Source organism: Hydractinia symbiolongicarpus, chromosome 7 (assembly GCF_029227915.1).
Source record: "Hydractinia symbiolongicarpus strain clone_291-10 chromosome 7, HSymV2.1, whole genome shotgun sequence".
NCBI classification, from domain to species: Eukaryota; Metazoa; Cnidaria; class Hydrozoa; order Anthoathecata; family Hydractiniidae; genus Hydractinia; species Hydractinia symbiolongicarpus.
In genome coordinates, this window is record NC_079881.1 from 19,428,264 (window position 1) to 19,441,686 (window position 13,423).

Below are 13,423 nucleotides of genomic sequence, written 5' to 3' on the forward strand. Positions count from 1 at the left end.
TCACCACCCTGGAATACAAGCAGAACAAATGGTACTAGGTAAAATTAAAGGATTAAATTTTGTAGGCTTCTTTGATTTTGGTCTTCCTTGCTTTGCAGGAAGTTTTGCTTGATGAATTACCAAATGTTAAAGAAATGAAACAAGAGGCTCTAAATGTCAGGCCTTTGTTGAATGCAGAACAACTTGCTGTAGCAGATTCCACTCTGAATGCTTTGACTAATAATCACAATAATTTTACAAATGTGTTTTTCCTAGATGGGCCAGGTGGTACAGGTAAAACTTTTACATATAATAATATTATTATGAAAGTTATTACAAGAAATCTGTGTGTTACTACTTGTGCATGGACAGGTATTGCTGCTACATTATTGCAGAATGGTAAGACTGTCCAATCACCTTTCAAGTCACCAAGCCTTAGACGCTACATGTAATATTAAACCCTGTTCACGAATTTTAAGTTTGCCTAAAATTCCATATTTTTTGTCCATGCTGTATGCCTAGGTTGGTGCATCACTAACCAAGAATTTAATGCTTCGGTTCAAAGCTGGCTACACTGAGATTAAAGATTATCCAATACTTTGGCCTTTGAATAATCTTTGGCAAAATGACACCCATGTAGGAAGCAGTTAATACGAACACCATAAAATGTTTGCGGAACCAGCAAGCCTAAACCTGTTATATTTTTGTATTACCTAGTGTTAATTTCTTTTCTTTATTTTCTACAAAGATTAAAAAATTTTTTGGGGGGGATTTTTGTTTCTGCTTTACTTTAAGGTAAGGTTTCATTTATTTATGTATCTTTTTTATTTTTGTCTCTCTAAATCCGGTGTTACCTATACTAAAAGCCGCATCTGGATGTGTAACACTGTTTAATTCCACCTAAGCACGCGTTTAATACTTGATACTCGTGGCTTAGCCGGCGTTTCCACGCCGGGTCCCCCGGCTAGTCTCTTTAATAATAGCCGTATTTTGTCGGTGTGTCCGCTAAAGCCGCATCCCGTAACGGAAACACGAAATTTTTAAAATGCGCACCAATACCAAATGCCATGTATCTTTGTCCACTTTGTTGCAACAAGTTAATTTTAAGGAGGGGTGACCCCGTGGTTTCTCCACGTGTTAACGACTAGTCTCTTTAATAATACCCGTATTTTGTCTGTCTCTGTGCGGACCCCCGCTGAGTTAGAAAATCATGCTACGGAAACACAAATATCAAATGCGATATATTTTTATCCACGTTGTTGCGATGGGTAAATTTAAAGGACGGGCGAACCGTGGATTTTTCCACGGGCTAACGACTATAACTATATTAATAGCCGTCGCGTGTCTGTCTCTACGCGGACTTCAGCTGAGTTAGAAAATGATGTTACAGAAACATGAATATCAAATGCGATATATTTTTATCCACTTTGTTGCTACGGGTAAAAATAAGGACGGGCGAACCCGTAGATTTTTCCACGGGCAACGACTATCTCTTTAATAATTTTGTCTGTGTGTCCGCGAGAGCCGCGTCCCGTAACGGAAACACGAAATTTTTAAAATGCGCACCAATACCAAATGTGGTATATTTTTGTCCAGTTTGTTGCAACAGGTTAATTTAAAGGGCGGGCGACCCCGTGGATTCTTCCACGAGCTAACGACTAGTCTCTATTATAATCGTATTTTGTCTGTCTCAGCGCAACATGGCGGAGCAAGTAGCAAGAACCCGCCGAAAATCCCCGCGGGCCTGCAGCTTTATTTCGTATCCCGGCAGATCCTGATTTTTTACCGGCCTTCCTTTGCCGCTCACGCGCGGTAAACCAATCACGTGGTTCCATTTTTACTAATGACCAATTCAAGTGCTTCGCGGCCTCAACAGGCCAATTTGGTTTGGAAGTGATGGTGTGAAGTTTGTAGATCTACTTTCGATCCTTTCTTTCGAGTACTTTCTATCCTATAGTATTATCTAAAGGTGAATGTTTTAACACGTTTTCTAGCCATGTCTAAATCTTAAACAAAACAATTTTAAGTGTTTTGATAGCTAAAAACGTAGATTTTGAGGCAACATTCTTAAGGAAGCTAGCTATAGCTAGCTTTATTTATTCCTATTCTTTTAAAGTATTTATTCAGTTTGGTATATTGTTATTTATTTTTATGTTAAAGTTGTTGCCTACCTAGCTAGCTCCTTTTTTAGCTACCTCTGGCTGAAAATTAAAAGCAGCCATATGCAATTTTACTGCACCACAATTCTTAACAATTCCTATGCTAAATGCAATTGGCAGCGTCTATTCTGATTACCGTTTTTAAAACTTATATATGCTTCAAATAAAACTACTGAATTTTTTTAACCAAAGTTGCGATAAAATTTTTAAAAAAATGGTGTTACGCCTTTACTAATGTGCCACATAGTTTATCTGTACACTAAGCGCTTAGTCCGGTGTTAACGAAAAGTTGCAATAACGTTTTTTACAGAAAAGAGTATATTACACCTATATGGATGTGTCACATTGTTTACTCAGCTTACCATTTTTTTAAACTTTCACCTGGAACATTCCCTCAAAAATAAAAAATAGTTGGCCAGCTGTTTTGCTATGACGGAGAAACAACGAATTGTAATCTGTGTTTTTATTTTAGCTTAAGTTGTCAAAAGTTATTTTCTGAATAATATATTACGCCGGAAACACCATGAAGCTTTGTGCACTTCACTTGATTTTCTACATACTATATAGCTGTACTAAAGCGCTTTGCCTGAATGTGTGGCACAGTTGACGGTTCTTATTAATCACTCATCCGGACGTTTAACGCCGATTAACACAACTACTTATGGCTTAACCGGGTGTTTCAACAGAGTGTATCCTGTGTTTTACAAACTGTAGCTGCAATACCATTTTTTTTTAAAAGGGTATTATCGCTATACGCCTGTACAACACTGTTTAACTGTACTAAGCGCTTAGCCTGGTGTCACGATTAATTTTTTAATTTCACAAAAACTTATTCTGCAAAATAAAATAATAGTGACCGATTGTTTTTGCTATGACAACGGTTTGTAAACGCTATTTTTATTTCAGCTATCGTTGCGGGAAAGTTTTTTTTTGAAAAATATGTTAGTCGCAACACTATGATGGTGTGTGCGCTTTACTTGATTTACAACATACTGCATACCTGTACTAAAGCACTCCACCTGATCGTGTGGCACAGTTTACAGTTCTTATTTAGCGCTCCACGGAGTGTTTAACGCTGGTTACACCTTGACCTGTGGCTCATCCCGGCGTTTTGACGCCGGGTTTCCCGGCTAGTCTCTATAATAATAGCCGTATTTTGATCAAGGTGGTTGCAACAAAACCCGATTTTTACGGACGAAGGAATATAAAGCATTCTGAGCTACGACCAATTTGAAAGCTCGGGCGTTGGCGTTGGTGAGTGTGTTTTTCTTTATTTATTTTTTGTCTTTGAAGTATTTGTACACATGGGAATATTTATTTTCTGTATGTTTTTGCATGTTAAGATGAATATATCGTCACGTTTTCTAACCAACAAAAAAATTTTAAGATTTTGGATACAAACGTAGATTTCAATGCAGCGTCCCAAAGCCGGCTAACTATAGTTTGGTATATTATTATTATTTTTTTATGTTGGGGTTGTGGCTCTCTAGCTAGCTCTTTAGCCACCCCTGGCTAAATAGTGAAAGTAGCCAAATGCACTTTGGCTAGTTATAACAAAATTCTTAATTAATAATTCTTATGCTATCTGCAGTTATTTAGCTAACATCGAGAACATTTTCCAACGGGTTGTAAACTGCGCTTTTATTTTAGCTTCACTTAATTTACGACATACTACATACCTATACTAAAGCACTCCACCTCAATGTGAGGCACTGTTTACGGTTTTTATTATTCATTCACCGCCGGGTAATACAGTTACTTGTGGCTTAACCCAGCATTTTGACGCCAGGTCCCCCAGGTATTCTCTTTTAAACTAACCGTCGTCTGTCTGTGTGTTCAAAAAGGTTACCGATATTCCTTCATTCTTTCCTCGATTTTTTAAAAACCAGGGGGTTGTTTACTCGAAAACCTTATTATTGAATAAAATGAATTAAATTAATTTATTTATTTCCTTAATTAATTCAATTTTTTTACTTTATAAACTTTGTCAAAATAAATAAATTAAGTGATATAATAAACTAGCCGCGAAACCCGGCGTCGAATCGCCGGGATGAGCCACAAGTAACTGTTGTTGAACGCCCTAAGGAGCGCTTAAAAAGAACTGCAAACTGTGCGACACAGTCAGGTGAAGCGCTTTAGTACAGGTATGCAGTATGTCGTAAATCAAGTGAAGCGCACACACCATTATAGTGTTGCGACTAACATATTTTTCAAAAAATAACTTTTCCTCAACGATAGCTGAAATAAAAATAGCGTTTACAAACCGTTGTCATAGCAAAAACAATCGGTCAATATTATTTTATTTTGCGGAATAAGTTTTTGTGAAATTAAAAAATTAATTGTGACACCAGGCTAAACGCTTAGTACAGTTAAACAGTGTTGTACAGGCGTATAGGGATAATACCCTTTTGAAAAAAACTTTCTTGCAGACTCTATTCAAATGAAAACACAAGAAACAGTCCTTCGTTAGCACAGGGCTAAGCGGTTAGTCCAGGTAAACATTGTTGCACATTCGTACAGGCGTGATTCTCAAGAAAGTTTAAAAATTAATTGTCACAGTGGGCTGACCGCATAGGCGTAACAGCTTTTTCCAAAAAACAGGCTATTGTTAACACTGAGCTAACTGCTTCGTACAGTTAAACAGACTTGAACAGTACCCTTCTTCAAAAAATCTTTATCACATCTTCGGTTAAAATGACAACACAGGAAACAGCCTGTCGTTACCTCCAGCTAAAGCAATTGCTCAGCTATTTTATTTTCAAAAGAAGTTTTAAGGAAAATAATTAAAGATGTAGCTACCTAGCTAAACTGCATTTAGCATAAGATTTATTGCTGAAAATATTGCCATATTGATAGCCAAACTGAATTTTTATACTCTCACTTTTTAGGTAAATATATGAGCTAGCTAAGTGGCTACATCCTCGACAAAAAAATAAATGTTGGGTTGGAGGAAAACCTCCTATACCAAACAAAATTAGTAATAAGTAAGGCTATTAGCTAATAGAATATTCGTTCCTAAATCTGTACGTAGCTAAAAACATGACAATACATTTATCTTAACACTTTAGAACATACAAAAAACCAATGTTACGAAAATAAAAAGCCTATAAAAGACAAAAAGGTAAAACAGACTTACAAACAGCACCGACCACCATTACTTTAAAAACTAAAATAGCCATGATGTTTCGGTCCTCATGTTTCTTCGTTTGCCCAGGCCGCGAAAGTCTTGATTGGTTTTTCAAAGAGAATCAAGCGTTTTGATTAGTGTATTGTGTGCGAGCGGTCAAAACAAAGTCGGTAAAACTGTCAGTACAATGTCCCATTTGTTTTCTGTAGCTCCTGAGCGAAAACGGCGATTGAGGTCGCGGGGGTAATTATTATTAAAAATAGCGTATTAAAATAATGCATTAATTTTTAACACTAAATTTATTTTTCTCACTTATGGTAATAAATTAAAGTAATTAAATTAATTACAGAAATAAATTAATTTTAAAATTTATTTCAATTAATAATAAGATTTGCGATTAAACAACCCCCTGGTTTCTAAAAATCGCGAAAAGGTCAAAGGAATATCGGTAACCCTTTTGAACAGACAAAATACGGCTATTATTATAGAGATGCATTATTATTTTTATACACCACTTTCAATATCAACCCCGTGATCTCAATCGCTCATGACGCACAAAAGCAAATGCGATATAGTTTTACCAATTTGTTTTTACCGCTCAAAATCATGTTACGGAGGCAATTTTGGTGTTAATTGATGGTGTCAGGTTTGTCGGTCTCCTTTTGACCTTTTTCTTTTTTCTAAACTGTCTATCTATGGAAATAGTTATCGGTATCTCTGACACTAAAAAGTGAAAGCATCCAAATACAGTTCAGGGGTGTAGCCAGAAAAAAATAATCCTTAGTCGAACTATTGGCACGTAGGGTCAACATCGCACCATAGGTGCGACAAAACACAACTGGGAGTTTGGGGGCGTTGTAAGTCCCCCAACGGGTCCAGAGTGGAAGTCAACGCCCTTTTACGTCCTTTAACCACTGAAACGCATTCTTTTATTATAAATATTATAAAAATTTCCAAAATTCTAGTGGAATTGAACCACGGACAAAATGTCTTCAAACAAGTCAATGAAAACACTCATACCAATAATGCGTTTCACCCACTTCGTGTTACAAACATTAAGAATATGGGCATAGTTGGGATGGTTAGTTAAGTCAGGAACATTCTTGAGTAAAAATTTTAACCTACTTTCAGAAAATTTGTAAAATATGTTACGTTTTATTTGATCCATCATGTTTCAAAAATAATGTACAACGCATTAATTACAGACAATTAATTTAGGTGATTAGAAGAACAAGGATGTTTATAAAGCTAATCTGTTTTGCTTTAATATTTTAGCATGACAATCATTAATTTTGACAGATACATTGCCAGCATCGTCATAACATTGATATAAAAATCTCTATAATAATAGCCGTCGTCTGTCTGTCTCTGCGCGGACCCCCCGTTGAGTTAGAAAATGATGTTACGGAAACACGAATATCAAATGCGATATATTCTTATCGACTTTGTTGCCACGGGTAAATTCAAAGGACGGGCGAACCAGTGGATTTTTCCACGGGCAACGACTATTCTGTATATAACTAGTTGTTAGCCCGTGGAAAAATCCACGGGGTGCCCGTCCTTTATATATACCGCATTTCGTATGTCTCGCTACTTGAGGTGCCATCTTGCGCAGAGACAGACAGACGACGGGTATTATTATAGAGAAGTCGTTGCCCGTGGAAAAATCCACGGGTTCGCCCGTCCTTTGAATTTACCCGTGGCAACAAACTGGATAAGAATATATCGCATTTGATATTCGTGTTTCCGTAACATTATTTTCTAACTTAGCGGGGGTCCGCGCAGAGACAGACAGACGACGGCTATTATTATAGAGATGACGAGGAACAATTCAGAGATGATACGTATACGTTTTCATTTTTTTTATTTTGTTAAATTGCCCAGAATGTTTGTCATTATTAATGCAAAATAAAATAGATATAGGCTGTAAATTTTTATTCGAAGGCAGATAAGGAAAAATATACTGATTTAAAACCGTCTTGAAACGTAGCTGACCACAATCAGGATAAAAAGTTAAAATATTTCTCTTTAATAAACTGTTAAGGGCAAGTATGCAAATAAAGGATTATCACATATATTTTACTGCACATAAGGATAGCTTCATTCTGTACAAGATCTGCTGTCTACAGAGAAATGACTAGCTATATTAAAACTTGAATGTGCGTTCTACACAGGAAAACAAATCTGAAGATTGACATACAGATACTAATATTGCATGGTTCGAGTTCGAGTGAAGCTCTATACAAGTTAAAGCTAAATATACAACTTCACTGACCTTGTTTTCATTTTTGACCTCTCCGCCTATTTTTATAGCCAAATATGGAGCGAATTTTTGACCTATCTGCGAAATTTACTAGCGAATAGTGTGCGTTCCAAATTAAGAAGACACGTGACCTTACATAGGCATAATTTTCGCATGTAATCTGCAAAATAGGCTACCTGCAAAACAGAGTAGATATTCAACACCTCAGCCTGTAAAACAAAGTGGATACTGTTAAATCCTACGAAAACAACGTGCAAACTGCAAAGCCCATGCGCCAACCGGCAGAAGATCCGTGCGCGGCCTGTTCGTGTGTTGGCGGGGGCGGTGGAAAAAGCGACGTGTTGGGATGACAAAAATAGGTAAGTCGATCACAGATCCCGACTAATGCTGGCTACGCCCCTGCAGTTTTGCTACAACAAAATTGTTAATCAATAATTCTTTGCAAAATGCAGTTTAGGTACCTAGCTACCAACTTCGTTCCGAGGGCATTCTGCATTGTTGATGAAGTTGATAGTGGCGAAAAGGCCCTGGAACATGCTGGTCACATGATCTCTTTTAATTTATGATAATTATGCCCGAAAAATTATTTATAAACAATACCTATGAACAATATATCATGTTGTTCCTTTTACGAAATAAAATCCGTAAATAGTAATCTGCAAAAAAAAGAGTTTCTTTTCTTGGTGACAGTTTATTTATATAATTAAGGACAGCATGGAAAAAGTTAACATTTTAAAACTGGTAGGAATAGAGTTCTAATTCTCGGGTCTTGGTTTTTATCATTTTAAAAAAGAAAACAAAAAACTTTTGATGAAAATGAGTTGCACATTTGGATTTACAGCATAAATTATATGTGATAAGAAATTTTGAATAACATATGATTACTAGAACAGGCTTTACTACGTTTTAAATTTTATAAGAGTTTGACTGCAATATTCAAAACCATTTTCACTGCAGTTAATTTGCGTAGTCATTTTATCATGAAACATTAAATGTTTTGCTACTAAAAGGCGCAGTTTAGCGTGAAAAATGCAGGATTCCATAAATTTTGATGCTGAATTCAAATAAGTTGGTCGTGTTAAAAATGATCAGAAAATGTTAAAAATAAATCTTAAATTTAACACTACAATCTATCCTTCTAAGTTTTGACTTTTAAAATAGGAAAAATTGTTGTGCATATTAAAAAAAATTGTGCGCAACTAGAGTACCCGATACAATTTCCAACGTATTCTCAACAAAATCACCCACCTTGATAATAATACCAATTGAATACCCCGTTTATAAATATGTGGTTAAGATGACTTGTCCTATATAGTACACAGCGCAGCTAGCTAGCTGCAGCTCATAAATTATAATGGAAACAAACTTCAAAATACTTTCTAAATTAAAGGCCTCCTGCCAATATAAAACAATCAAGCTAAGCCAGATCAATAGAGTGAAGTCACTAATATTCTCAAAATTTTGCTTTTCTTTTTTGTTAATGATATCGTTTCTCTTCTAGTGTTGTGTCTTTTTTCGCCCACCATCTCTAAACTTGAGTCGAGCGCCAAATTTGCATCTCATTTTCTTTGGAATTTCAAAAATGCCTAATATATATGGGCATTTTTGTATCAGGTGACCAGCCTGTTCCATTGTTGATGCACTCCGTAATAACGGCTCAGGCGCCACAAGACAGGCGCCACAAGACCCTGGAAACGAGGTTACCTAGCTACACCTTTAATTACAGGTATGAAATCTTACTCTGCAAAATAAAATTGCTGAGTTTTTTTTTTTAGCTGGACAGGATAACAAAAGCTTGTTGTGAAAATTTTTGTGAGGAAAATGGTATTACGCCCAACTATACTCATGTGCAAAACGGTTCACAAGTACTAAGCGCTTAGTCCGTTGTTAAGGACAGATAGTTTTCGTTTTTTACTTCAGTTGCGATAAAGTTTTTTTAAAATAATTATTAAAAGGTTTATTGTTATTTATGAATGTGCAACGCGGTATATTAAGCGCTCAGTCTAGTGTTAACAACAGGCTGTATCCTGTGACACAGCTTACCTGTACTAAGCGCTCAGCCTGGTGTTAACAACGGGGTGTTTCCAATGTTTCTGTATAACCGAATTTGCGATAGAGTTTTTTTAGGAAAGGGTATTACACCTATATGAATGCGCGACATTGCTTACATATACTAAAGCGCTCCGCCTGAAATAACATTCATTTTTAAACTTTCACGGAGGAACATTTTTAAAAACTAAAAAAAGGTTGGCTAACTAAAAGGTAACAACGGGTTGTGTTTTTATTTCACTTTGTTCAATTGAAACACTATAAAGTTGTGTGTGATTATGTTGATTTACGACATGCTGTATACATGTACAAAACACTCCAGGCGGATGTGTGGCACAGTTTACGGCTTGATTAAATGCTTTTTTAAGCAGTTCAATGCTGAATTCAACACCAGGTAACACATTTACTTGTAGCTTAACCCAGCGATTCGACGCCGGGTTCCTACGCTAGTCTCTATAATAAACAATGTGTCTGTTTGTGCGCGGTAAAATAGTCGCGCAATGAGATATATTTTTTTAAAAAAGATTTTTGTTTAATTTAAAAATTCGTATACAAAATTCATGGGTAGTTAACTTTTGTTATTCCCTCGATGCAGTTTATTTCTAATGAATGCGTGTACGGTTACGGACAATTAACATGCGTTGTCTATTTCATTGAAAAGTTTTAATTATTCGCGCCTTCTCAAGAAAATCAAAAAAGTTTTATGACAATGAAAGGAGAATAACAAATTTTAAGAAGATTTTGTAAGTGATTTTTTGTTTTTGCTTTGTAAATTGTGTTTTATTTTTAACTATTAGAGGGACGTTTTGAAGCAATATTTAATAGCTTCCTTATCGTCCGAAGATTCAAAAAAAGCTTTACTGGAACTTTTGAAATCACTTGAGCCGCCCTATTAGGTAAAAATAAAATAATTATGACGTCATCAAGGGGCGGATTGCTAGAAGATGTTTTTTGCGCATTTATTCCTAAATCATTAGAAAGTTCTGAAAAAATTGAAATACAAGCGTGAGGCTTATTTTAGCTCCTACTGTGTCGGCCTCTTCTTTTGGTAGATCTTTAATTGCCTCTTCCACTTCCGCAACTATTTCTTTCTTTGGAATTGAAGCTGGTGTCATACAGAAATTCATTCCTTTTGATATAAGGTTTGTTTCTTCTGTCGTGAGTTGTCTGTTGGAGAGATTGACAATCCATTTGCTCTTGTCTATACCCGTTTGTGAATCATCATTGAATCTGTCATTGATTTTGATCTCATTTCTTTTTCATACACGCTATCGTGAATATTCTTAACCTGTTTATATTGGTCGATGGAAAGTCTTGATTTGATGGTGTTGTAAAGATCAAGGATTTGGCGATGTAGGGTGTTACGTGTTACGTGATTTAGGTGGATTCTTTCTTGCAACAACTGGCGGCTTGCGCGCGGTAAGATTTTCGTACTTCTTTCAGTCTTTACTCTGCAGGTAATTCGATCGTTGTGAAGACAACGTAGAGAAAACCGAAGATGAAGAGTATCCAGCGTACTTTATTCTTGATTTCTCTAGTGATCTGACTTCTGCCAAGATGGATTCTCCATATTGTTGTTTGATATTATTGAAGATATTATTTCGGTTTGTCTGTTCAGTATTCATATTACTGTTGAAAGTTTATCATTTCTTGAACATGATAGTTTAGTAGGCAACGTTTCATCAGTTTCATCAGTCATCAGTTTAATTGGGATAAGAAGAAAATCATTGACAGGAATCTAGAACAATCTAGAAAAGTTGACATACAAAATTGCTATTTTTTGTCGAAATTTACATTGAAAAAAGGTTTTTAGGTCTCAAAACGATCTGGGCGTCTAGAGAGCGGTAAAGTCGGAGAGCGACAAATTGCCACCGCGCCTGAAAGGATATTCTGACTCTACATCTTCATTTCTGAATCAGAGGAAGAGACCGAGTCTGAGTCGTCAGAATCGTCCACAATTTCGTCGTCAGATTTTGTTGTATTATCGCATGAGCAGCAACTACAAATATCTGTGCAATGCAACCCATGCAACTTGCAATGCTCTATACTTTCAACAAAATGTCCCAAAACTGCGTTTGTAAGGATTCTTAGTTTGGTTGTAGACGGTTCCTCGCACAAAACTTTGTATGTTTCTACTAACATGTGAGAATGCAAAATCTCTTTATTAACAATAACGTGCTCTTTAACAAACTGAAGTAAATGGTTGATATTTGTTTTTTGTAGTTTGTGCGTTGGTCTTGTGTAGTCGATAAAAACTTTATGGTATAGCAATCCCATCGCCACTATATTCTCCCACTCTATCCCGGCAACGTGTGCAACTAATTTTGGAATATCTGTTTTGTGCAAAGCATTATCTTCAAGCTTATTAACTGCATCTTTAGTGAGACAAGGCTGTGGTTTCTCATAGCCACTTTTCGATGTATTGGTTATTCGTTTAAAACATATGCAACACTCTTTATCAGCAATAATTTCACCTGTGTTAAAAAGGGCGGTGATAAATAACAGTTAACAAAAGTTTATATGCATTCGGTTAGTGTAGACAAGACATAATTATCAAAAAAGTCTTCGTTAAGGATAAGGTGGGCATTGAACACTGACAAACAGATCACACTTTTACAATGAAGTTTTGTGTTTAGTGTGTTTACTAGGCTGTAAAAATCTCTTTATCTAACAGATTTCTTTTACGTCCAGATACACGTGATTTTGGCATTTCTGCGCCAGTGTTAACTTCTATAATATAATCTCCTCTTTCAAATTTTTGAAGTGTGTGTTTATGGGTGTATGAATTTTAATATTTTTGATGAAATTTATATTGATTGATTTTATTGCTGTGACTTTCCAATAAATGTTTTTTTACATTCTCATCTTTCCTGACTTCACTACAAAAAGAATTGTATATTAAGGGTTACGTTCAGCGTAAGGGTGGCTTTTTCCACCTCAACACTTAGAATAAGTACGAACTTCGCATGTTTTACTTTTGCCAACGCATTCTCAGTAAAACCACGTCAACGATTTTCTTTATCATATAAACTATTATGAATAATACAGCTTACTGCTTTCCGTGTGCCTTTTTTAATAAATGAAAGCGACAGTCTACCTGGTTTGGTCTCTATTTTATGTTCTCTGCCAAATTTTAATTTTGCCGCACAAATGTTGTTTACATACACTTCTCCGCGGAGCTCAAATAAAAATCGGTGGTATTTCATAACACATTGAGTTGCAATATTAAACAATTTTTTTAAAAAAAACTTTTAATAGAAATTAAAAGAAACAAAAAATTCCTACACACCATTCCTTTCTTTCATTTCTAAGTTTTTTCATGTTTTATGTAAAATTTATCATTCCAAATGATATTTGTAAACGCTCAACCTCCTAACGACCGCTTGTTATAAACACAATGATTTTAAAAAAGGAGTGTAAATATAGAACGTTGAAAGTTAAAAAATATGGCGCTTATAATCATTGTGTTTCGGTCAAGGAAAAATGTCTTTTTATTTTTTGAATAACTTTTGAAGCAAGTAAAATTAAACACTCCAGTAAGAAAAATATTTAATAATTAACATATTTAAAACGAATTAATGTGTTTTTGAAAGGTCCCAAAAAATGCAATGCTATGCTGTTTTTTGACATTCAGCTCCCTTACTATGTAAGAAAATGCCAAATTTGTTTTTTTAAAAGCTGTGTACAAGAGAGACCTCTGTATTAACCACAATCAGGTCGTAAAAATGCGCAAGTTATTGTTAAATATATGCATTTTACGAAAAAACGGCGTAACACTACTTTCGATGAACTATGTGTAGTTCATCAGTGTATATTTCCAGGTACCATGACTACCGCAAAGTAATT